The following is a 26,871-nucleotide window of genomic DNA, read 5'->3' as shown; positions in this document are numbered from 1 at the left end:
AAAGCTGGTGTTCACAATGACAGATATTTGGGTAAAAGATAAATATTTCCATCAAAGATTGATACATATTCAAATAGTCAAATATTTTAGGGTTACATAAATATACACAAACTATTCAAGCCAAGAATCAGTGCAACCTCATTGGCTAGCTTCTAATCATTTCACTTTGTGTCACTTAGAAATTAGAAATTACTTTGTGCTGTTGAAAACTTTTCTTAACTCAGTTGCTGAAAAATGAAATTGGATTGTATCCTGGACATAGCAAGAAGGCAATTTAAAGAATCTATGAACACTGTTGAAATTATCATGCAAGTTTATTAAATGCAATGTATATTTAAATTGAAAAAAACTTTCTTTATTAAACCTAGATAGGTGACTTTTTACAGCTTCTAGCACTAAACTACATTAAGTTTGAGAGTCAGGTTAGATTAATTTCTAATCTTTATGGAAATCATTTTTATTAAAAAGTGGAAAGTTAAGATTTTGACAGTTACAAGGTTTGGATAACTTTTAAAAGGGTCATCATTTAAATATGCAGAGGACATAAAATCAGAGTGCTTTCATGATAAAGATGATTTGTTTATTTTATATGCTCATTTTTAAAAGCTATTTTAATATTTAAGCTTGTTAAGGAAAGTCTGAAATGTGGTTGAATATATTTAAAGCTAAATAAGAATTTTGACTTTCAGTACTTTTTGCAGGAGCCAATAAAATAAACCTCCGCCTGGACTTAGCTGCTAAAATTAAAAAGATTAAGGGGATATCTTCACTCCTAATATAAATTATCAACATATATTTTATTCATGAATATTTTCTATAATTTTCAAGTGAACCCATAGGTTTTATTTTATAAAGGAGTATTTCATATAATGAACTTACTAGTCAGTCACACGTCAAATTATTTCTTTGTTCCAGCTTTGTTGAGGCATAATTCACAAATAACAGTGTATACATTTAGCATGTACCATCTGATGATTTGATATACCTATACATAGTGAAATGATTGTGACAAGTTAGTTAATGTTCACTCATCTCACATACTTTCTATGTGATGTGAGAATACTTACGATTTACTTTCTGTGCAAATTTTAAATAGTTTCACCTTGTTTCAATGTAAAGGACATTTTTTTTTTAGTTGATAGTCTTAGAGGTGCATACAAGCACTAGTGGAAAAATATATTCCCAAGGAGCTGGCTGCCAGCAGAATGGGAAGGAAGTTCTCCTCTCTTTTGAAATTGAGAATCTAACTTTTAAGGACCATTTTCCTACAAATGACTTAAGTTTGTCCTTCTTTATAGCAGAGTAAAATTTCATTGTGTATAAATACCACATTTTCTTTATCTAGTCATCTGTAGACAGACATATAGGATGCTTCCAAGATTTAGCTATTATGAAGTCTGCTGTTGTAAACATGGATATGCATACATCACTGTGGTGTGATATTTTAACTATTTGGGGAAGATACCTAGAAGGGGAATAGCTTGATCAAATGGAATTTCTATGTTTAGTTATTTGAGGAAAATCTATACTGATTTCCATAGGGGTTGTATCATTTTACACTCTCATCAACAATGAAGAATGGTTCCTTTATTTCTATAGCCTCATCAGCATTTGTTATTGATTGATATCTCTCTTTTTTTTGTACCAGTGATCAAATTTAGGACCCTGTGCTTGTGAGGCAGAGACAGTGCCACTGAGCTAAAGCCCCAGCCCTATTGGTTGATATCTTGATGGTAGCCACTGTTTTTGGAGTGAGAAGGAATCTGCATGTTTTAATTTGTATCTCTCCAATGAACAGTGATATTGAATATTTTTTCATATATCTATTGGCCATTTGTATTTCTTCATCTGAGAAATGTCTGTTCATTTCAGATTCCCATTTTTTATTGGGTCTTTATATTTGAGGAGTCTAACTTTTTTAGTTCTTTTGTATTCTAGATATTACTGCTCCTTGTCTGAGAAGCAGCTTGCAAGAAATTCCCATTCTGTATCTCTTCACTCTGTTAGTGGTTTCTTTGCTGTGCAGAAGGTTTTTAATTTGATGTGATCCCATTTTTTGATTCTTGGTATTATTTCATATGCAACCAAAGTTTTGTTCAGATAGTCTTTGCCTACACCTAGGTCTTCACCAATTTCACCTATTTTCTCTTCCAGCAGACTGTTTCTTTTCTAATGTTAAGATCTTTGATTCATTTTTATTTTAGTTTAGTGCATGGGGAGATATGGAGCTAGGTTCAATTTTTGGCATGTAGATAAGTCAGTTTCCCCAGCATCATTTGTTGAAGAGGCTATCTTTCCTCCAGTGAGGGGATTTAAACCCTTTGTCAAAGATAGCATAGCTGAGTATGCCTGAAGATATTTCTGATGTTTTATTCTCTTCCAGTGATCCAAAGGTCTATTTTTGGTTTTTATTTATTTATCTGTTTGTTTTTTGCCACTACCATGCTTTTTTATTACTATAGCTTTGTAGAATAACTTGAAGTAATTCCAGGATTGTAGTGCCCGTGCTTTGCCCTTGTTTTCTTATTTTGCCTCTTAGCATATCTGCTTTGTGCTGATAGCCCAGAAAAAAACATGATTAAGGTATTAGAATGTATATTAGAGGACTCCAACCAGAAGCTGCCATGAACAACAGTAGCATGATTTCCAAGGTCCCAGCCAGAGCACTGCCAAGACACCAGCAGTTTGGGCACACAGGCCATGTCAAAGGCTTGCATGGAAAACAGCTGCCCAAGCCCCTAGGCCACAGCCTTAGGCCAACCCAGGCAGCATTGGTAAGTGTGTGCTGCCATAGCCAGAAACCCCTCAGAGTCAAGCAACTCAGGTATACAGCCCCTAGCCAAAGGCCCTCCCAGACGACAGCTACACAGGGGATCAGGCCCCAGCCAGAAGCACACCCAGGTACCATAACAAGTGTGCACAGGCCCCACCTAGAACACTACCCAGACAACAGGGCAGGGCAGGAATCCAGAAGTCCACCATTTTGACCCCGGAATTGACACAGTGGTGTGCACCAGAGAAAAAGCCTCTCAGTAGCTTGTTGAGAATTAAACACTACTGGGCTAGCAAAAAGTCCCCTCAACAAAAGCACAGCATGCTGCATCTGTTGAAATGAGAAGACACATAAACAAGTCTCATAACCAGACTTCCAGATCACCTAAGGAAACCCCAAAGGGCAACAAGATGGAACGATCTGATACTGAATCATGCCGACTCCCTGAACTGGCAAGGAAAAAGGATCTGGGAAAAATGAAATCAGAAATAATTGCTCAGATAACAACAGAGACTGTGTCCATAGTGCAAGACAACTCTAGAGCAGACACAGATTTTTAAAAAATAGAGGAGCTGAGGAATATGATGCAATCCCATCATAGGAAACAAATGGAATCCATAAAGCTGATGCAAACAGATTTCCAGATTAAAAAGTCCTTTGAAAGTTTACACAGCAGAATGAGCCAATGTTAGGACAGAATATCAGATATAGAAGACAAGATTGCAATTAGTGCACAGAAAAAGAAAAATTTATTAAAATAATAAGGGGCCACAAGAAATCAATCCAGCAGCTGTGAGATTAGATGATGCAAAGAAGAATAACGTTAAGACTGATCGGAGTCAATGAAGTAACAGGAGAGAGTGCAAACAACATTTTTAAAAAATCTATTCAAAGATGTAATGGCAGAAAACTTCCCAAGCAGGGGGAAAGAATTTGACATACAGATAAATGAGGCATATAGGACTTGAACTAGCCAGGATTAAAAAAAAAATCTACACCTAGGCATATAATAGTTAAGATTCCAGAAACTCAACAGAAGAACCAAATGTTGCAAGCAGCTAGAGAAAAGAAACAAATCACATACAAAAGAAAGTCCATCAGAATCACAGCAGACTTCTCAACACAAACCCTCAAAGCAAGAAGAGCCTGACTTGAAGTATTTCAAGCCTGAAAAGAAAACAACCTCCAAACCAGATTGATGTACCCTGTAAAACTATCTTTCAAAATTGATGGGGAAATAAGATACTTTCATGACAAAGATCACCGGAGGAACATCATGAATAACAAACCAGCTCTCCAAAAAAAATTTAAACAATATCTAGGGAAAGACAATGAGGATCACAACCCCAGGAAGCCCAGCAGAATGAATCCATAAGGCAAGATAACAAATTAAATGGAAAGGGGGAGGATCCAACAACAGGAAAAGATAACGACAAGGATAAGTCAATACATATCAGTTATAACCATCAATGTTAATAGTCTTAATTCACCAATCAAAAGAAATAAACTGGCAGGAAGGGTCAAGAACCAAGATCTAACAATATGCTGTATACAAGAAACACAATTAATTCAAAAAGAAACTCATAGACTGAAAGTTAAAGGTAGAAAACAATACTCCACAAGACAGGAGCCCACATAGAAAAGTAGGATTAGCTATCCTGTTTGCATATCAAATGGATTTCAAACCAACACTGATGAAGAGAGACAAAGAAGGCCACTACATCCTTGTAAAGGGAAAAATCCAAGAGGAAGAGAAGACAATCAATATATATGTACCAAATACTACTGCAGCGAACTATATAAAACCAATAATAACACATGAAAAATTAAATAAGCACTAATACAATAGTAGTGGGAGACCTCAATACCCCACTGTCACAAACAGATCAACTAGACAAAAAATAACAATGAAATACTAGAACTCAACCAAACTCTTGAACAGATGGGCTCAACAGCTGTTTACAGAGTGTTTCATTCCACAAAATCAGAGTACACATCCTTTTTAGCTGCACATGGATTGTTCTCCAAAATAGACCACATGGTTGCTCATAGAACATGTTTAAATAAGTGCAAAGGAACTGAGGTTTTCTCCTGTATATTATCAGACCATAGCACAATGAAATTGGAGATCATGGGGCCAGGGATTTAGCTCAGCAGTTCGGTGGCATGCCTTGTAAGCGCAAGGACCTGGGTTCAATCCCCGGTATCAAAAAAAAAAAAAAAGAAATTGGAGATCAATAGCAAAATAAACCATAAGAAGGTTTCATAAACACATGGAAATTAAACAACACACTTCTGGACAACCAGTGGGTCACAGAGGAAATTAAAGAAGAAATAAGACAGCTTCTACAATTAAATGACCATGCCATTATAACATATAGGAATCTATGGGACAGAGTGAAAGCAGCCTTACTAGGGAAATTCATAGCAGTGAATACTCAATATATAAGCAACCTAAAGCTGAACCTCAAGTTTCTAGAAGAAGAGGAGGATAAATCCAAAGCTTATACAAGGAAGAAAATTATAAAGATCAGAGCAGAAATCATACAATGGAGACTAAGAGAACAATACAAAAAAAATCAATGAAGAGTTGGTTCTTTGAAAGAATAAACAAAATTGACAAACCCCTAGCCAAACTTATCCAAAAATGGAAAGAAAAGAACCAAATTCATGCAATTAGGAATAAAAAGGGTGAAATTACAATGGACCCAGCAGAAATCCAGAGAATTATCAACACCTACTTTGAGAACCTATATGCCAATAAGATGAAAAGCACTGAAGAAATGGACAGATTTCTAGATACATATGAATTACCCAAGTTGAATGAAGAAGACCTAAAAATTCTGAAAAACCCAATATCAACCACCAAAATTGAAAATGTAATTAGAAACATACCAATGAAGAAAAGCAAAGCTCCTGATGTCTTCACTACTTAATTCTACAAGACATTTATAGAAGAACTATTGTCACTACTGTTTAAATTCTTCAAGAAATTGAAAGGGAAGCAATACTTGCAAATTCTATCCTGGAAGCAAGTATCACCTTGATTGCCAAAGCAGAGAAAGACCCAACTCAAAAAGAGAACTATAGGCCAATCTCACTAATGAACATACATGCAAAATTCCTCAATAAGATACTGGCAAAAAGAATGCAGATTATCAAGAAGATCATACACCCTGACCAAATGGGATTCATCCCAGAGATGCAAGGATGATTGAACATATGCAAATCAGTAAATGTTATATACTATTTTAAGAGATCAAAGACCAAAACCATATGATCATCTCAATAGATGGAGAATAAGTGTTCAACATAATTCAGCACATTCATTGTAAAAAAAAAAACTACAGAAAACTGAAATAGACAGTCTCTTTCTCAACCTGATAAAAGCTATCTATCAAAAACCAACAGCCAATATCATACTAAATGGTCGAAAACTGATATCCTTCACACTAAAATTGGGAACAAGGGTGTCCACTATCAGTACTCTTGTTCAATATAGTTTTGGAAAGATTAACCACAACAATTACAGAAGAGAAAGAAATAAAAGGAATAAAAATAGGAAACAAAGAAGTTAAAATGTTATTATTTGCAAGTGACCTGATACTCTATATAGAAACCCTCAAGAATTCCACCAAAAGTCTTCTAGACTCAATAGCCAAATTCAGTAGAGTAGCTGGATACAAATTCAACATACAAAAGTCAATAGCCTTTCTGTACATGAACAGACTCACTGAGAAAGAAACTGGAGAAAAAACTCCTTTCACAATAGCTTCCAAAACAACAAAATGAAATACCGAGGAATCAACATAAAGAAATCAAAGACCTCTACACTGAAAACTATAGCTCTCTGAAAAAACAGTTCAAAGAAGATGTCAGAAAATAGAAAGGCATCCCTTGCTCCTGAGTAGGAAGAACCAATATAATGAAAATGTCCATACTTACAAAACTGCTGTCTAGATTCAATGCAAACCCAATTGAAATTACAACACTTTACTTCACAGAACTTGAGAAAACAATCCAAAAACTCACTTGGAAACAGAAGAGACCTAACATAGCAAAAGCAATTCTATGCAACAAAAACAAGGTAAGGGTATCATAACCCCCACTTTGAAAACTACTACAAAGCTACTGTGATTGAAAAAAAAAAAAACCAAACAGCATGTTTCTGGCAGAGAAACAGACCTGAGAACCAGTGGAACAGATTAGAAGATGCAGACCAGCTGGAAGAGAGGTTAGGTAGAACTCTTGAAGACACTAGCATAGGAAAAGATTTCATGAACAAAACCTCAGTAATACATGAAGTAGCAGAAAGAATCAACAAGTGGTATCTCTTCTTATTTAAAAGCTTCTACACAGCATGAAAAACCACAAAGAGTGTCAAGAGACAACCTACTCTGTGGGAAAAATTTTTACCAGGTGTTCCTCAAAGGTCTACTATCTAAACTATATAAAGAACTTATAAAAATCAGATCTCTTAAAGACCCAATCCAAAAATGGGCACCTGAAAAAAACAGACATTTGTCAGACAAATAAGTAGAAATAGCAAATAAACATTTGAAAATGTGTTCAACATCACTCACTGGTCATTCAAGAGATGAAAATGAAAACAACGCTGAAATTGCACTGCACCCTAGAAAGAATGGCTGCTACCAGGAAATCAACCAATAGCAAATGCTGGTGGGGCTGTGACGGAAAAGGAACCCTTCTCCATTGCTTGGGGGAGAGTAGACTGGTACAACCCCTCTGGAAATCAGTATGGACATACCTTTAAAAATTAGGATTAGAGGTCCCATTTAACCCAGCTATTCCCCTGCCTGGTATCTTCCCAAAAGAATTAAAAGAATCATACTACAGCACTATATGTGCACCCACCCTTGTTTATAGCGGCACAGCATGTAATAGCTAAAACTTGGAAACAGTCCAAATGCCCATCAACTGGAGACTGGATAAGGAAATTTTTTTTAATAAAATGGAGCCATAAAGAATGAGAAATTAGAGGTATTATAGCTAAATAGATGCATACTGAGGTGATACTCTTATGTGAAATAAATAGGGCATGCATGTGTAAATATCAAATAGTTTCCTCTGATATGAGAAATTGAAAGTGTAAATAAGGACCATAATGTATAAAAAATAAATGTGAAATAGAAAGTAATGGTCCAAAGGGGAAGGGGAAGTGGGAGGGAGCTGGCAAAGGAAGAAGGGAAAGGAATAAATATGAGAAAAGGAAAAAGGGAAATGAAGTCTATATAAATAGGGAGGGGAGGAGAGGTTGAAAGGAGAGCAGGGAATCAGGAGAAACATAAGAACTAAGATATTTTGTACAAAGGTACAAATTTCCAATAATGAATGTCAGCATATTGTATACCTAAAATGTACCAATAAAATTAATGAATTTCGAATAGAATGTATATTAGAAACAAAGATGACCATAATTGCTAACAGTAATATAGCACTTATGTACCCAGCACTGCTGTAAGGACTTTATATGTATTTAGTCATTTGAACTTTATAACAGTTTAATTTTACAGATGAGAAATCAAAGCACAGAAAAATTATCTTGTTTAAGTTTATGTAGCTATTCAATGGCTAAACTAAGATTTCAGGACAGAAGATAAAGATTCAGAGGCCAGATTTGACCAGGAAGAAATATAGTAGAGAGAGAGAGAGAGAGAGAGAGAGAACTGAAAACAATTGAAATACCTAGTTAGAAACGATTACAAGACTCAAGAAGACAAAAGGAATAGGCAAAAGATGAAAGCTTATAGCCAAAGTTCTCTCTGTCTTGGAAACCAGGAATATTATGATATTAACAAAATATAGTGAAGTCCAGAGAAATAACTTGTTTATGAGTAGAAATTTAAAAATATATTATAAACATTGATTTTATGTGCTAGCAGCCCAGCCAGATAGAAAAGCATAGCATCCTACATGTGACTTTGAGAGTATGTCAAGGATTTTGCATTTGTCTAAATACAACTGCATTAGTACATTACTTACACATATATTTCCTGCATTATGGTATGACCCCACTAAAATATTCCTATCATGGGACAGTAGAGATGTGAAGTCAAATTCTTTATTCTGTTATCAATCCTTTAAAAATGGGTGTGGCCGGGTTTAGGAACAATATAAAGCATGTCTTTTAAAGTTCAGATGACACTAACAACCTTTGAAACATTTTGTTAATTTCCTTGGAGTAAAAGGATAAATTAAGAAACATTTTAAATGAATTAAATGCCAATAAGTTGTGCTTCCGAATGTTATATAAGGGTATTCATGTACCATTGTCATTTTCAGGCTGAGTAGTTTGTGGACTCTGAGTTCTTTATATTTCTTTTCTCCTTGTCATATTTATTTATAGGGGTAAATATAAATTGTGGATGCATAGTCTGCTGGGCAATGATGGCAGCTCTGTAAATATGTATGCAGCCCTTGCCCGAAACTTTGATGGAGAGCTGTTTTATATGCCTTTATAATGCCTTGAGCACGTTAAGGATGCAGCAGTCTTCCACAGTTACACAGGTTGGCTCATGATTGCTAGTACTGTCTCTCTCACACACTCCATTTAGACTTCATTTTCTAAAGCATGGAAAGTCCTTAACATGAGTGTTGAATGGTGGGAAGGATGAGACAATGCTGTGAGCTCTTTTCTATTCAGAGAAGTTTTTCAGCCGGCATGAAGTGTCCTTCCAATAAACAGCTTTGGCTTCTCCACTCAAGTATGCATCAGATGTGTTTTGGAGCCGCCATATGTTTCTGAAGTTCTCTCAATCTGTCATTTGTAGAGCATGGGGGAATGTGGAAACCTGCGTGCTAAATGGAGTGGCTTATTACCTTATAAGAACACTATACAGGAAATGTCCTTTTGCATTGAGGGAATTGACAAAAAATCATTTTGCAGACAGAAGAGGTAATGTTGTCAGAAATTGTTGAGACGAAAAAGTACATAAAGTATCAGTAAATGGAGAGAAAATTTTCCCTAGTGCAATTTTAACATTGTACGAAATTATGACAAAAGAGTGCCAAGTATTTTATATAAAGAGTCGCTTTCCAGCTTATGAAGAAACACTTTTAAAATAGCCAATTGTGTGAAGATGTAGCAATAACTTTTACGGCAGTTGTTGTGTACAGTTAGGCTTGTCTTTTCAAGTGGTCACAAACTGCAAGTAGATGGCAATGCTGCTAAGAAATTCAAAGCTAAAAACTGTGAATAAACCAAAACACACTTTCATTGGCTAAATAATCAGCTCACACCACATGGACTACTAATAATGATAGACTATGAGCTCCAAAAATTGTTAATTCCTTCTTAGGGGTGATATTTTACTGCGACAATTTTTAACCAGGTGGATCCAGTTATAGGCATTTGTAAGAAATGTCTACAGTTCAACATTCTTTAGCATTGGCCATGCTGATGGATGGGCAAGAGTTCATAATCAAAAGATCATAATTAAAGGATTGAAACACAGTTTCACACCCTGTGCCATGAATGAGTAGGGATTTCTTTCATCCTCAAAAGTTCCACTTTCTGATCACTAAACTACACAAAAGATGACATCTAGATTTAGAGGGGAATGTTGTATTTAGCAAACAAAGAAACAGTACTGACTCCAAAAGAAAACTTCTATATAGTGAAAAAGCCTGCTAACTATTTTGTTGCATTCAAAAGTTGTAAGTCAGGTTTGGATTTTTCTGTCTTGTCAGGTTTTTCCTATCAATCAAAGAACGGTTGACCATTTATAAAGGAAATCTAAGGCCATATGTGTTAACCAAGATCCATGAAATTTTAAACTAAAAGTCATTGCAATGCTGAGTCTTCAAAAATGTACTCCTTTTGGATTTTTGTTCTTATTCATCAGGAATTTGAGACTCCAGATTGTGTATAGGCTGGAGTGTGGTAATGTTGTTGCTCTTGCTGCTCTTACTGCTGCTTATATGTTGCTATTTGGGCAGATAGAGCTCGCTGAAAATTTGTACCTGCTTCAGTCATGTTGTTGTGATGTAAGGCAATGTTAAGACTATGAAAATGTATTGAGGAGCCATTGTGATGTTGAGGCTGAGGAACAACTGTCATGCCTTTGTCATAGTTTTTTGTGTTAAAATGAAATATACTTTATGTCCCAAACACAGTACTTCAGTCAGCTTTCTGTCACTGTAATGTATGAGCTACCTGAGACAATCAACTTACAGAGAGAAAAATTTTATTTTGGCTCACTGTGTTTGAGGATTTGGTCTGTGACTAATTATCTCTGTTGCTTTTGATCCTATGGGAAAGAAGCACATTATGGCAGCAGTGAGAGTGACACAAAACTGTTCAGTTCATGGCCAGGGAATTAAAAGAGAAAGAGGAAGAGACCAGGTTCTCACAATTCCCCTGGAGGGCATGGCCACTATGGCCTAAATCTCCCACTAGGCCCTACCTTTTCAATTTTTCACTGGTACCAATAGCACCAAGTTAAGCACCGATCTTTTAACACATAAGCATTGAGGAGATATTCAAGATCCAAGCCATAGCACACAGGAAATATAATATATAGTTCTTGGTGAAACCACATCTATGTCATAGCATGGTACTTGTAAGAATTGAGAAAGGTTTTCTTGAGTTTAATTAATAGTATGTAATACAAACAGAAACTGGTGGGCATGGGGCTATGCACTGTGATCCTGGCCACTCAGGAAACTAAGGTAAAAGAATTAAAAGTGTGAGGCCAGCCCAGGCAACTTATTGAGATCTTGTTAAAAAAAAAAAAAAAAGTTCTGGAGCTATAGCTCAGCGATGGAGTGCTTGCCTAGTATGTATGAGGCCTCGGTTCAATCCCTAGTACTGCAAAAATAAAATTTAAAAAATGAAATAGATATGATACGTCATCAACTAATACATTTAAATATTATTGTTCAGGGTTACAAGAACCATACATGAATGCATTGTGTATGTGCTTGTATGTATATGTATGCACATGTGTGCACACATGTATTCTGTAAAATTAACAGAGACTTGTAATAGTCCCAGTATGTAGTAGAATATCTTTTACTGAGCAATAGAAGTAATTGAAAGTAGTAAAATGAAAATGGTTCAGATACCTGGTAAAACAATATAGACTACACAAACTTTAGTTATTAACAATATGTATTAATCATGGTCGATTCATTCCTTGATTTTAGTGAGGAACCTGGTATATACACTGTAAAAACTTTTCCACCTGTTAAGCTGAGTTAGTCATTTCCAGTTATAGACTTTCCCTCCCATCTAATGTCTTGATTTTTTTATTGATCTTACGGGATTGGGGAGTAGTGGATATGTGATACCTTCTTAATATTTTATCAAATATTACATAAGTGATATTCTTTCCTTTTTGAGAATGTCATGTAGTAGTACTGACATTTTTACATAAATATATATTTTAGAACTGGATAATCAGATTTAATATTGTGGGATGCTCAGTATGATCATTGTCCAATATTGGGCAAAACTGAAATGTCTAGAATAATAGAATTTACTTCACTAGAAAATTTTGTCTAAGAGTAACTCTAAAAGAAAAGATTCTGACAGAGGCCATGAAGGATTTACTATTTAATCAAGCTGTTCTTTGTCAGCATGCAACAAAGAAGGGTTCCAGTTGTATCCTAGTTCAATTTATACAAGAACTATTCATTGTTGATGTATATAAAGAAACTTATTAAAAATGAAATGTCTCAGTAGAACTTTAAAGTGTCTGCTTATATTTTTCATGTTCTTTTCCAATATATTTGCACAGACAAATGTTTATATTTTAGCATTCTTTTGTCATATTTTGAAGACTGTGATGTTAATGTATTTTCAAGCAGATAGAAAATATTACACATAGAACTATTCAAGAGGCAAAATATATCACAGAGAATATCATTTCTATCATTTTTATAAATTATACAATTGCCAGAGTTTGTTTTCTTTTAGTCTTTTCTCCACACTAACCCCACTGCTGATTACAAGATTGGGAATGAAAAATTTAGAATCAGTCCAAAAGCTCCATTTAAAACTGGATACAATTGCAGAAATGTTGATACAGTTCAAAATCAGGGATGCTTATTGTTTAAGATCTGCTGCTCCATCTGCAGTAATATATTTCTTAGCGGATACCCTTACTCATGAGGATATTGCTTCCCACCTGTTTGCTTGTGGTGCTGAAACTAAGTTAGCCTGGTGTTTTTGGCTCTCTCTGTGAAGAGACTTGTGTTAACTTCAAGAGTTAGGTTAAGTTTTATCTGTCTTTATTTATTCAATACAGCCATCCCTTAGACAGTTGTTTCTTACTGATTTTTAGTTTTATAAATTATTAAATATTTCAGACATGAAATAAAATAATGAACAGGTGTAAAATGCTACTTTTCTCATCTTTATATATCCTTTCCAGTGATTTTTATTAAAAATTACTTTCATTATACATATTAGTATGAGTAAAGTGTAGTATTTTAATACATATATACAGTGTGTAATAGTCGGTGTAGTTAGTATTTGAGCTCAACTGTGACTATCCTAAAATTAATCATTTTCATACACATTTTAGACTTACAAATATGTATGTATGTATATATAAAATATATTGCATTATTCTACATGTGTTTATAAGTCATACGAATGATTTGCTTTCTTCTTTCATCATGTTTTGTTTTGTGTTTTTGTTGTTATTGATGTTGTTACCAGGGATCGAACTTGGGATCTTACATTTGAGAGGCAGGTGACAGCACCACTGAGCTAAATCCCTGGCCCTCATTATGTTAAGGTTTATCCATATGGAGGCATCTGTATCTGCATTATCAAAGTTAATTTATATATTTTTATACTGTATGAATATACTAACACACATTAACCATTTTCCTAATAATGGAAATTAATATTAGGACATAACAAATATGAACCAATAACTTTTCTTGTATTCCTGGTCTATTCTGCTCCATATGGATTTTTGGATCAGGTTTTCAGGCTCTACAAAAAATGTTAGGACTTTAACTAAAATTTCCTTAACTTTATAGAACTAGCAGCTGAAAATTGACATCCTAATGATATTGAGGTCTGTGAGCCATGAATACAGAACAATATGCCTCACCATTGATTGAGTCTTTATATGTGTTCTTAAACAAAGTTTTAAATATTTATTTAGAAAATCATTGAAGTGTTGTTGAGGTCTCCTTAAAGAGGAGGGGACTCGGGGAGATGACCATGGACGCAATGAATGACCAAAAGCTGATAGCTAATGGTAAAGTTTATTCTTTCTGTCAGCGCTTTTATAGGAGCACACACATAAAGAAGCATAGTCATAATGAGTATCAGTAAAGATAAGGCAGCACAAGCGGAAGCACATTATTCAGAACATCTCGATAAGAGAACATCTGTTATAACCACAAGGAATGTTTACTAGTAACAGGAACACTTAGTAACTGGAATAACTTAAGAACTTGGGGCATGTTTACTAAGAGCAGAAGAGGAACTCAAATTCTGGCGCGTCGCTTTCGGGACACCTGTATCCCATGAGAACCAGCATTCTGGGACTCGGGCTCAGCGCTCAGTCACTCGTCCTCTTGTGCCCCTACAAAGTGTATTTTCTATATTTACTACCATTATGAATGAGGTCTTTTAGAATTACATATTCTAATTGCCTGTCCCTGATATATAGGCATGCTGATTTTTTTAACCTTTTATCTAGCAACTTTGTTACCTTCTCTTCTACTTTTCATAATTTATTGGTGCATTGTTTTTTTCTCTCCCTTCCCAATAATTATGCATTTTATATTTTCAGTTGCTGTGTTGTGCTAGCTAAGATATCTAGTACAACACTGAATTAGAAGTAGTAGTTAATTCTCATACTGTACTTCCTCTGATCTTAAGAGGAATACCCCTATTTCTCTAATAACTTGATATAATACTTACTCTAGGATTTTGGTCAGTAAACTTTATCATATACAATAAATCCCTTTATAGTCCTATTTCATAGAAGATCCTATCATAAATAGGAAAGAAATTTTAGATAGTGTTCTTTCTGCATATACAATTATAATTTTTCCTAAATTATTTTGAAATGGATTAAAGTGAAAGATTAGGCTGGGCATGGTGGCGCACACCTGTAAGCCCAGCACTCGGGAGGCTGAGGCAGGAGGATCGCTGTGAGTTTGAGACCAGCCTGGGCTACACAGTGAGTTCCAGATCAGTCTCAACTACATAGTGAGACCCTGTTTCAAAGAAACAAAAAACAAACAATAAAGTGAAAGTTTAATTCAATGGTTAATTACACTGATAAATTTTTCTAAAGTTAAATCATCTTAGCATTCCTGCTTACTTAGTTGTGATCTCTAATTTGCAGGGTGTGTGTGTGTGTGTGTGTGTGTGTGTGTGTGAATGTATTATTCGTTTTATTTTCAGATACTTTATTGGAGATTTTTGTGTCCATGTTTGTAAGTAAGATTGAACTTTTTCTTACCCTACTTAGGAACCAATGACTCAGAAAGCTCCACCCCTTTTGTATTTTGTGGTATACTTTACGGAGAGATTGTCTATTGAAATTTTGGCAAGATATACTTGTAAAGTCATCTTGACCATTTTCAATACATATAAGGCGTATTCATATTTTCTATTTGTTCTTAAGTCCATTTTTGGGGGGAAATAACCATTTCATCACAGATTTCAGGCTTTTTGGCACAAAGTGAGCATCATTCTCTTATTCTCTTTTCCTCTGTTGTTTGTTTCTAATTTCATTACATTTCACTCTTGCCTTCATTGTTTCCTTCATGTACTCATGTGGAGCCCTTTTCAAAACTATGGAGTTTGACTCTTTGCTCCCTGAGTTTCATCTGTTCTTCTTTTCTGTTAAGTGTGCTTAAAACTGTAAATTTCTTCTAAGTTATTAAGCTGCATCACACAAGTTTTTTAATATAATTTTAAATGTAACTAATTAATTATTTCAAAGTGTTTTTTTCATTGAGTTTATTGGTATATGTTAGGGATACAGTACAGTTACATTCATCATTGGGATCTTGTACCTTTACATGACGGGTCTTGGTTCTCATTTTTTACCCTTGTCCCTGACCTCCCTTCACACCCTCCTCCCTTCCCTATTTACAAACACTTTATTTCCATTTTTTCATTTCCTCATGTTTTTTCTTTTCCCTTATTTCCTTTCCCCTACCCTTCCTGCTACACCTTTAGCCCTTTTCTTCCTATTTCACATTGTCAGTTATATCATTAGGATCTTATGTACAATTATAGCTTTTTCAACCAGAGAAACTATTCGGTGTTTATACATGTGTGATTTATTTATTTCACTTAAGAGTATGGCTTCAATATGCATCCATTTTCCTATGAATGACTCTAATCTCTCATTCTTTATGTCTGAGTAGTACTCTACTTTACCAGCTGCTCCTCAAAGGACTATTACCTAGAATATATAAAGAACTCAAAAACATCAGCTCCCCCAAATAAAAAAGGTTTTCTTTTACTATATGTGCTTCACCAGCACATATACTAAACAACACTTTTATGGAATATTTCTCTTGTTATCATTTTGTTTACTGATTTCTAATTTCATTATATTTTGCTGCAACCACTTGATTTATATGATGTGGAATCTTTGCCACTTCTTCAGACATGCTTTGTGGACTGATCTTTTTCCACTGTTTGTGGTGTTTTAACATAATATATATTGTATAGTCATTGCCTTAGGATTCTGTAGATATTCATTATATTAAAATTATTACTCTATGGAATTTTCCACATCTCCACTAATTTCCTTATTAAGTATTGTAAAATCATTTTATGTACTAGAAGTCAGGTTTTGAAAGTGTATAGTGTTCAAGTTACATTTTTATATGAGGTCTGGCTTGCTACATCTTCTTGTTGAGTTTTTCCTTTTATCATTATGTAAAGACTGTCTTTATCCAAAATAATACTATATGCCATAAAGTCTAGTTCATCTTATAATATAGTGACCTCACATTTATCTTAGCTGCTCTTCTTCTACTGTGCTTTTTCATTTCATTAGTAGTTTTTCTGTTAGTATGTTTTGTCACACCACTTCTTAACAGAAGGAACTCATCAGATTGTCTTTTTCATTCAGTTCAAGATTCTCTTTCTTCGAAATTTTAAGTTCAATTGGTTTTTATTTACTGGGATTACTAATGTTGAATTTATATCCTATCGTCTTCTTTTATGCGTCCTATTCCCAATATTTATTTGTTTCTATGATTTTTCTTCCCTTTCTTTTCTTGGTTGAATGGATTACCTTTGTTATTTTCCTCTCTCTTCTAGATATAGTTACTTATTCTGCTGTTCTTTTGTTGTTATGCTTAAATTTTTAATATTCCATTAAAATGTAACACACATTTTAAAAAGAACTGGAGACCAATGTATATAGCTGGATAAATTATCAAAGCATGAAATTCCTGTTAACCACCACCCAGGGAAAAATACAGGCTACTATCCCCAGAAGGACCATTTATGCTATTTCCCAATTTCCTTCCACTTTCTTTCCCAAGATAACTAATCCAACTTCAATATTTACCTGTTGTTTGATAATTTTAATAGAATCTTATACATGTGTGATTTTTTGTGTAATTTCTTTCATTTAACATTACTTTTTTATATTTATCCATGCTGTATTATGAAATATTGCTATAAAGCATCCGTCTTCTTTATAATTTGTCATTGTTTCAAATGATTACAGTAATTCATTATTGGTTCTATTGCTAATGCATATTTGAGGTGTTTTTTTCTAGTAAATATTAATTCTGCAGTGAATAATTTTATGTATCTATCTTGATGAACATTGTCTTACTAGCAATCTGTTGAGAAAATATTAATAAATTAAATTGCTAAGTCACAGAGTATACATAAACATATATAACTTTGGAGAATAACTTTAGTTTTCAAAAGCAGTTGTGCAGTTTACACAACCACCTGTGGTATACGATTTCCTTTGACCGCACATTAACACCAAAACCTATTACTGTTTCTGTCAGTCATTTGAATTTTAACCATTCTTTTGGGTATACAGTGGTATCTCATCATTATTTTAGTTTGTACTTCCTTGTTATATGATGATTCTAAGGATTTTTCCATCTAGTTTGGTCATTTGTATATCCCCTCTTGTGTAGTTCCTGGTTAGGTCTCTTGCCCATTTTTCCAACAGCTCATACATCTGTTTGTTTGTTTTATCATTTTTCTTTTTTATTAATTTTACTGGTACAATTTAGATCTACATAATGATCACATTCATCATAGGGAATTTGTATCTGCACACGATGTATCTTGATTCCTCTTTTCTTCCTATTCTCCTCCATTCTCTTCAACCCCTCTTCCCCTCCTTATTTACAAACTTTGTTTCCATTTCACCCTTCTTTTCTCATTTTTTTCCTTTCCTTCCTTTCCCCATTCTCCCTTCCTACTTCACCTTTCCTTTTGTGTATTTTTTTCCTGTTTCACAATATCTGTTCTACATTTTGGTCCTTCTTTACCCTTTTAGTTTCTCGTGCCAGAGAAACAATGCAATATTTACATGTGTGTCCAGTTTACTTCACTTAAGAGTTCAATCTCAAGATGCATCTATTTACCTCCAAATGTTACAAGTTTATCCTTCTGTGTGGCTGAGTAGTACTCCACTGTATATACATTAAAAAATCATCTTTTTCCATTCATTGATTGATGGGCATCTGGGCTGTCTCCAAGATTTAGCTATTACAAACTGTGCTGTTATACAATGGGTGCACATATAACACTGTGATATGATGTTTTTAACTCTTTGGGGAAAATACCCAGAAGGAGAATAGCTGGGTCAAATGGGACCTCCAATCCTACTTTTCTCAGGAATCTCCACACTAATTTCCATATTGGTTGCACTCCCACCAAGAGAAAAGAAAGGTCCCTTTCTCCCCACAGCATTTGTTGTTGGTTGATTTCTTGATAATAGCCATTCTTTCTGGAATGAAGTGAAATCTCAGTGTTGTTTGCATTTGTGTCTCTCCAATGATCAGTAGTATTGAACCCTGTTTTTTCTATATTTATTTGCCATTTGTACTTCTTCATCTGAGAAGTGTATATTCATTTTTGATGCCTATTTTTGGATTCTTTTTATTATGAATTTGGAGTTCTTTCCATACTCCAGTTCATTGTGCTATGAATGTATTCTACCAATCTGTAGCGTGTCTCTTCTCTGCCTTTTGATAAGAAGTTGTTAATTTTTGAGTCACTGGTTCTTCCTGCAACTCAGCTTACCACATGACTGCATACTGCTGGGAAGTATCAGGTCTGAGTGTTTACATTTTGTTGTTGTTGTTGTTGTTGTAGTTTTTGTACCGGGGATTGAACTCAGGCCCTTGTGCTTTGGAGGCAGGAACCAGAATCACTGAGCTAAATCCCTGGCCCTTGAGTGTTGAATTTATGGCTTTTGAACTGAGCAACATGATTCTGATTCAGCCCCTCTACTAATATATGTAAAAATATGTGAATCAGAACTGCTTGTTGTCTTCCCAAAGAAGACTTTCAGTGGGGGCCAGTATGTTTCATTTCATTCAGAGGTTTTCTCAAGCATCTTCAAAAATGCTGAAGTGTCCTTTCACAATGAGACTAGGAGCCAGCAGGAGAGCAAATCTACTTTATCTCAAGGCATTTCTGCAGTGGGATCTTTTCTCTTTGTTTCCAAGACCTCGGTGTTTTCCTTCACTTCCAGTGTGTATGACTAAGGCACAATGCTATCATACGTCCCCATGCAGCTTTAAGAAGCAGAAACAGCCAGGCCATGAATCACCATCACTTACCTGCCTAAAAGCCCAAAGCCAGCATTGTATTTACCTGACAGGATGAATTCCTTTCATTGCCCCACCACTAATTGTGGTGATGACAAAGTCTTATATCCCTATATTAGCTTTTCCTTAGATGACTTATGGAGCCAATTTATGGCTTATGGATCAGATGGGGGTTTGCTCTGATAGAAGGTAGTCTAGCCAAACCAGAGTACCTTAGTTTAGCTAACAGTGCAGCTCCATGTTTTGCCTTCCTCATTTCTGAAAACCTCAAGGAAGCCATAATCACAGTAATGACAGGTTTTGGGGTAGCATTACATACTGAAATTTTTCTCTTGCTGTATTATCCCAACTTGTTCAAAGCCCTGAGTATATTAGTCACTTTAGTGGCTTTTTTCATTCGTAATCACTTTAATATTTCAAGATATATTTCCAGAGAAAGGGTCCAAGAGACCTGGTCAGGTAGAATAAATATAAAGTCATTTTATTGATAACATTAACATGTTAGCTACAAGGTTTGTTTTTTTTGTATATGAGAAGAGAGGATGGAGGTGCTAAAGATCAAACCCAAGGCCTTCAGCATGGTTGGCAAACACACTGCAATTTAGGGTTGAATTCCCAGCTCCCTGCCTACAAGCTTTCTAAAGTTATATTTTGACATCATCTTTTTCTATTCCTATTTGTCCTCCCTCACAGTAATAATTTATTCCTCATAGATTGTTCTGCATTTCTAAAATTCATTTCTACTAATTACTTGATCAAGAACTTGAAAATCTCACAAAAGTCCTTGTCATATTAGGTTAATTTACATTCAGTCCTTATGAATTACATATTCACTTAAACATTTCAATGTTTTAATTGTCTTTGAAAAATGTAAAATAAAAAAGCCCCCAAAAAATCTTCTTTGTTACCCCAAGTGTGTTGGCACAGGCCTATAATCCCAGTACTCTCCCTGCACTCAAGAGGCTGAGGCAGAGGATTGCTCAAGTTTGAGGCCAGCTCCAGACCAGCCTGAACTGCACAGCGAGACATAATCTCAAAACAACAACAACAACAAAAATTCTCTTTGTTAGAGCCTTGTGATCACTAAAAAGAACAAACATATTCTCCCTGCTCATGTAGAAAAACCTCATTTCAGCAAGTGCCTGAAATGAAAGGTAGTTCCAGCAGTTGCCCTTTGGAGGTGTACATCCAAGCTTATTTTACCTGGTATAGCATAGTTTTATGAGCTGGAAGGGTATATGGCTCTGAAGTCACTATGGAGCAAAAACAGAAACCCTGGGTATATTTGTCATCTCTCATCAGCATTTGGCCTGCTATAGATGCAACTTAATCTTACCACCACACAATAAAATCACTTGGTCAATATTTAAAAGAATAAAGCCACTGCATATAAATTAGGAAAACCCAAGCTAGAGCTATATGAATATACTAACAAGCAGGCCAATGTAGTTCTACACTTCTTAACTCACAAAGAAGCTTTATACATAAAAACAGCAAAAGCAACCCCTTGGATTTTAACATGAAAGCATAGTCTCCTGAATTTCTACTTTTAGAAAAAAAAAGTAATACATGTGTAAATGGTGTAAGTATATATCAGAGAACTGTGTCACTTGGATTGTGTTATTGTATAATACAAGTATTCAAATGACAGTTAACAAATTGATGAAGTACATTATAAACATGATTTCTACTGTAATATTCCTGCTCTGAAGAGAGCAGTAACTTGTTTACTTTCTTACGTGTCTATTGGTTGAATTGTTTGTTGCAGTTCTAATGCCTAGATCCTTAGCATATGACCTTATTAGAAGATAAAGCCTTTACATAGCTAATGAGTCTAATAATGAGGTGATTGTGGCGGGCTTTAACATCATATGGCTCATATTCTCATGGAGAGAAGATTTGGAGATGATTTGGAGACTAATGAAGACAATGCCATGTGAATGTGAAGGTGTCCACTTAAACCAAAAAGAGAGGATCAGGTGAAACAGATCTTTCCTCACTGCCCTCAGAAGGAATAACTGCCAACACTTTGATTCCATACTTCTAGCCTCCAAAACCATGTGTCAAATTTCTGTTGTTTAAATTTCCGTGGCACCTTGATACCATACTCCTAAGTGAAATAAAGCAGGCGCACATGTTTAAAGACCACATTGTTCTCCCTGGTGTGAAAAACTGAAAGTGGATGAAAGGACTCAAATATATAATAGATATTGGGGAATGGGAAGAAAATGTTCAAATGAGAAGGGAAACAAGGGAGGGAGAGGGGGAAAAGAAGGAAGGGACAAAAATAAAAGAATAGAAGGAAAAAAATGGAAACAGCCTTTGTACATAAGGAGGGAAAGAAAGGCTGAAGAGAGGGAAGGGGAATGGGGAAAAAAGCAGCAAGATATATCATGAACGATACAAATCCCCTATGATGAATGTGATCATTACATATATCTAAAACGTACAAAAAAAACATAGTTGAGAAAACAAAAATGTTCTTATTTTTTATGTAGTCCAATTTATTATCTTTCACAGTTATGGTTAGAGTTTTGAAGTATTCCTTAAATTTTTCTACCTTAATATCAAGAAATTATTTTCTTATGCTTTGTTTGAGAAGCTTTGTTGGTTTATGTTTACCACATTCTATCTGCAATTGATTTCATGTACAGGATGAGGTAGAGATTTTTTTTTTTCCTAATAGCTATTCAGTTTCCCAGAACCATTTAATTTAACATAATAGTCTTTTTTCACATCTATAGTGCTATCTTTACCATAAATCAAGTATCCTTATATATGCAAAACTTTGGTCTATTTGACATTATGATAATACCCACTGTCCAGTTTCACATAACTCTGTAGTGAATTTTACTCTCAGCTGCAGTACATCTTCTCACTTTGTTATATTTCTTTCGTTAGCTATTCAGAATCCTCGCACATGTACAAAGACACACATATATGCACATAAATCTGTTGAGGTATTGATTGGTATTGAATCTACAGAACAATTTGGGGAAAAATGGCATCCTTCCAAATTGAGTCTTCCAATCCAAAAACATAATACTCTTTTCCAGGTCTATCCTAATTTCTTGCATAAAGTTTAATATTATTAATATATGTCTTGCACAAGTTTTGTTAGGTTTTTTGATGTCATGGTAGAATTTTAAATAGTATTTTAAAATTTCCTTATTGTTTTCTGTTGTTATATAGATGCATATATTAGTCTAGTATCTAAATGTCTTCATGAATTCATATATTAATTCAAAACTTATTTATATTGATTATTTTAGGGCTTTGCACATAGTACTATCTTTGAATAATGATAGCTTCATTCCTTTTAATGTTTATACATTTTTTTCTTACATTACTTCACTTGTTGGGACCTTCAGAATTAAGCTGCAGAGAAATGAGAAAATAAGACTCTGCTTACCCTCAATAATATAAGAAAAGTTTTGAACATCTCATTATTAAATATATTTGCTGTGGATATTTTGTAGCTAATTCCTACCAAATTTAAAGCTCCGTTTAGTCTTAATTTGCTATACCTTATTATTATAAATAAATTTTTTGTATTTTTTCAAATAACTTTCATATATTCATGGGGAGAATCATGAGTTTTCTATTTCATTTCATATATGTGATTAACTGTATTGACTGATTTTCAAATGTTAAACCATTCTTGTATTCTTGAAATAAGCAAATGTTGGTTAAGATACTAATTTTTCATATGTAATACTAGATTTTCAACATTAATATTTTGTTTAGAATTTTGCATCAGTATACGTGTTATTGGTCCATATATTTTTCTTGTAACATGCTTGTTGGCGTTGTATATCCAGCTTATGCTGATCTCATAAAGCCCATTGAAAACCTTTTCTTTTTCTATTCTTTGAAAAAGTTCATTCAAATTTTCCTCCTTGAAAGTTTGGCATGTTTACAAGTGCAGTTATCTGAGACTGGAAGTTGTGTGGGCATAGTCTTCACTGTGGATTAAGGTTATTTATGGAAACTATTGTTTTCCTTTTTTCTTATATTGTTATCAATTAAATTGTGTTTTTCTGAGAATTATCCATTTCTTCAAAATTTTTAGATGTACTGACAAAAAGTCACTTGTAATATCCTTCAAGAAATACTTTTTTATTCTAATATTGGTGTAGGAAGATTTTTCAGTTTTATTGGCCAATGCAAATCATGAAGCATTGGCTTTGTTTTTCATTCTACAGTGATCCTATTTATTTCTGCTCTTACAATTACTATTTTCTTCTACTTTTTATTGAGTTTATTGGTATATGTTAGGTATGCAGTACAGTTACATTCATTATTGGGATCTTGTTCCTTTACATGACAGGTCTTGGTTCTCATTTTTTCCCCTTACCCCTGCCCTCCCTTCACCCCTTCCTCCCCTCCCCATCTACAACCACTTTATTTCCATCTTTTCATTATCTCACATTTTTTTCTTTTCCCTTTTTACCCTTCCCCTACCCGTCCCATCTTCCCTACACCTTTAGCTCCTTTCTTACCATTTCTCAGTGTCAGAAATCTTATTAGGATCTTCTGTATTATTGCAGATTATTCACACCAGAGAGACCATTCAGTATTTACACATGTGTGCCTTATTTATATCACTTAGGAGTATATCATCAAATTCTACTTTCTGAGCTTACTTTTCTCTTTTTTTTTTTTTTCCTGGAACCAGGGATCGAACCCGGGTCCTTGAGCTTGCGAGGCAGGCAGCAGAATCACTGAGCTAATTCCCCAGCCCCATATTTTGCTCTTTATTTAATTTCTTAGAATGGATGCTTAGATCATTATTTTGGGATTGGTTTTCCTTTCTATCTTATAAAATTTCCTATACACATGGATTTCATTGTGTACTCATTTTTATACATGGTACTTTCATCTGTTTTTCATTTCAAACTTTTAATTTTCATGATGATTTCTTCTTTGTTTCATAGTTTATTCAGAAGTGTACTCTTGATTTTCAAACATATGTTGATTTTATATTCATATTCTGTTACTGATTTCAAGCTGTAGTAGGCAGAAAACAAGCTATATATGATTTCAGTACTTTGAAATATTTTGAGATTTGTTTTATAGCCCAACATATGGTTATTACTTGTAAATGTTCTATAGGCATTTGAAAATTATATAGATTTTGTAGACACTGCATTGTTCTATATGTCAGTTACATCAAATCTGTTAATCACTTTGGTCAAAATTCTAAAGCCTTTCTGTTTGTTGTTTTCTTGTTATATCAGTTATTGAGAGGGGGGTAGTAAAGAGTTTGACTATGGTTTTGAATTTGTCCCTTTTTTGTACCTTTCATTTTGCTTCATATATTTGATCTAATGGTTTCTTCAATGCTGGAAATATCTTAGCTATTATCTATTCAACCCCCTCACCATGAGACTGACAACCTCAGCCAAGTTTCTGAGCTTTTTGTAGTTTCTTCTGCCATAACTGACAGACACCACAGGAAAATATCCGTGAAGTTAGGGCTCAGCCCTCTTGGTTTTCTTTTTCTCCTGGAAGTTTGATACAGTAATTCATCACTGTTTTGTGAACTCTAATATCTTTCAAAAAAGATGTTATCCATGTTTTCTAGTTCTCATCAGGAAGAAATAATAAAAATTACTCTGGCCTGTATTACCAGAAATAGAATCACACCTTTAAGTATTTATATGCATACTTGACAAAGTATCTCTTCCCGAACTCCTAATATAGGCTTTACAAATATTTAGCTCAGAGCATTGCATCTTATGCATCATTATTATAACTTTTTAGTTCTATGTTATATTCTAACTCCTGTTTTTTAAGTTATTACTATCATTACTTTTTTAATGTGTTCAGCGCTTCCTTGCCACCTCTCTGGGCCATCGGGTAGAGTTTGTCATTATTAAACCAAGATTGTAGCCTTTCAAAGGTCCTGACTTTCTGCAAGAATGGACCCAGGATCTCATCTCTTTTCTCTGTGAAATAAATACACAAACCCTTAGTCATTATTGGTTCTGATCACCCTCAAGGCTGCCAGAGGATTGACTCATATGCTTACTACTTTGGCGCTTAGAATATTCTCTGCCTCTGGCACTTGAGGATTTCTTTTTAGTGAGCTATGACATGGATTTTTAAAAATTGTTTCTTTATACCCAATATTTCTAAGGTTTTATATTGAGGTGGTTTAAGAATAGCCTGACCTTCCATTTTGCTGATACTGTTCAGCTAGTCCACTTATTTTCAGGCAAAACCCAGAATGATACATGCCTCCAAGTCTAAGATTTATAGTTGTGCAAAGAAATATACAGAAAATGTTTGCCTGTAATTGTTTTAGTCAGTTCTGACTTGATTGGTTTTGGGCAGTTAGCTGATCTTAGGCCATTTCAGTTCAGTTTTTAGGGTCTCAGGGAAGGCCATAAAGGTAAGTAGAATTACAATCATATATTCACTATAAGAACTGAAATTATAAATCAAGACTATTCATTAGAGATTCAGATATTTCTATATCCATGTATATCCATATATATCCAGGGGGTATTTTGGGATAATTCTGTCGGAGCTATGACTTGTCAGTCCAAGGCACACTTTTTTTTTTTTTTTTTTTTTTTTTTTAGAGGCATTGATAATTTTCAGTACTGGAGATTGAACCCAGGACCTCCGCACTGCGCTATATCCCCAGCCCTTTTTAAATTTTGAGCTACGCTCTTTTTTTTTTTTTTTTTTTTTTTTTTGGTACCGGGCATCAAACTCAGGTCCTTGTGCTTGTGAGGCAGGTGGCAGAACCACTGAGTTAAATCCCCAGCCATTAAACTATGTCATATTGATTTTCTTTCTTTTTTTTTTTTTCTAGTACCAGGGAATGAACTTGGGTCCTTGTGCTTGCGAGGCAGGCACCGGAACCACTGAGCTAAATACCCAGCCAAGGCACACTTTTTAAAAATATTTTTTGAGTATTGAACTTTTCCTATAACCTGATGAACCCCAAAAGAGCTTTCCATTCTTTCTTTCATCCATTCCACTCAGGCTTTATAACTACCGCTTATCAATACAGCTCTTGCTATAGTCACCAACAGTTTCCATGTTGATAAATTCAATGGGCCCTTCTCTAAATGTGTTTTACATGACTTCTCAGCAATTTGAATTAGAGTTAATTGCTCCCTTCTTGAAAAGGTGTCCTCTTTGCTCTGTAGTTACACCCTAATTTCACTGGAATTACTCCAATCACTCATTCTCTTCTTCTTCCCAGTGGTCTTTCATAGTGGCTCTTTTACTGCCTGATCTTTTAAATTTTATTTTAATGGACAATTAATAATTTTATATATATATATTTATTTATAGCAGAATATCTA

General features: G+C 34.6%; 1 protein-coding gene and 1 pseudogene across 1 annotated transcript in view; both read left to right on the top strand.

Annotated features, from left to right (window-relative positions):
• The window catches only part of Tenm1 (teneurin transmembrane protein 1), a 788,119-nt gene that overhangs the window by 584,333 nt on the left and 176,915 nt on the right, over window positions 1-26,871 (top strand). The gene's annotated exons all lie outside the window — the stretch shown is intronic.
• LOC104850906 lies at window positions 19,299-20,014 on the top strand (annotated as a pseudogene).

Source organism: Fukomys damarensis, unplaced genomic scaffold (assembly GCF_012274545.1).
Source record: "Fukomys damarensis isolate Sample0158 unplaced genomic scaffold, DMR_v1.0_HiC HiC_scaffold_39, whole genome shotgun sequence".
NCBI classification, from domain to species: Eukaryota; Metazoa; Chordata; class Mammalia; order Rodentia; family Bathyergidae; genus Fukomys; species Fukomys damarensis.
The sequence above is the reverse complement of the archived record's forward strand: the minus strand, read 5'-3'. Positions and strand labels throughout refer to the sequence as shown.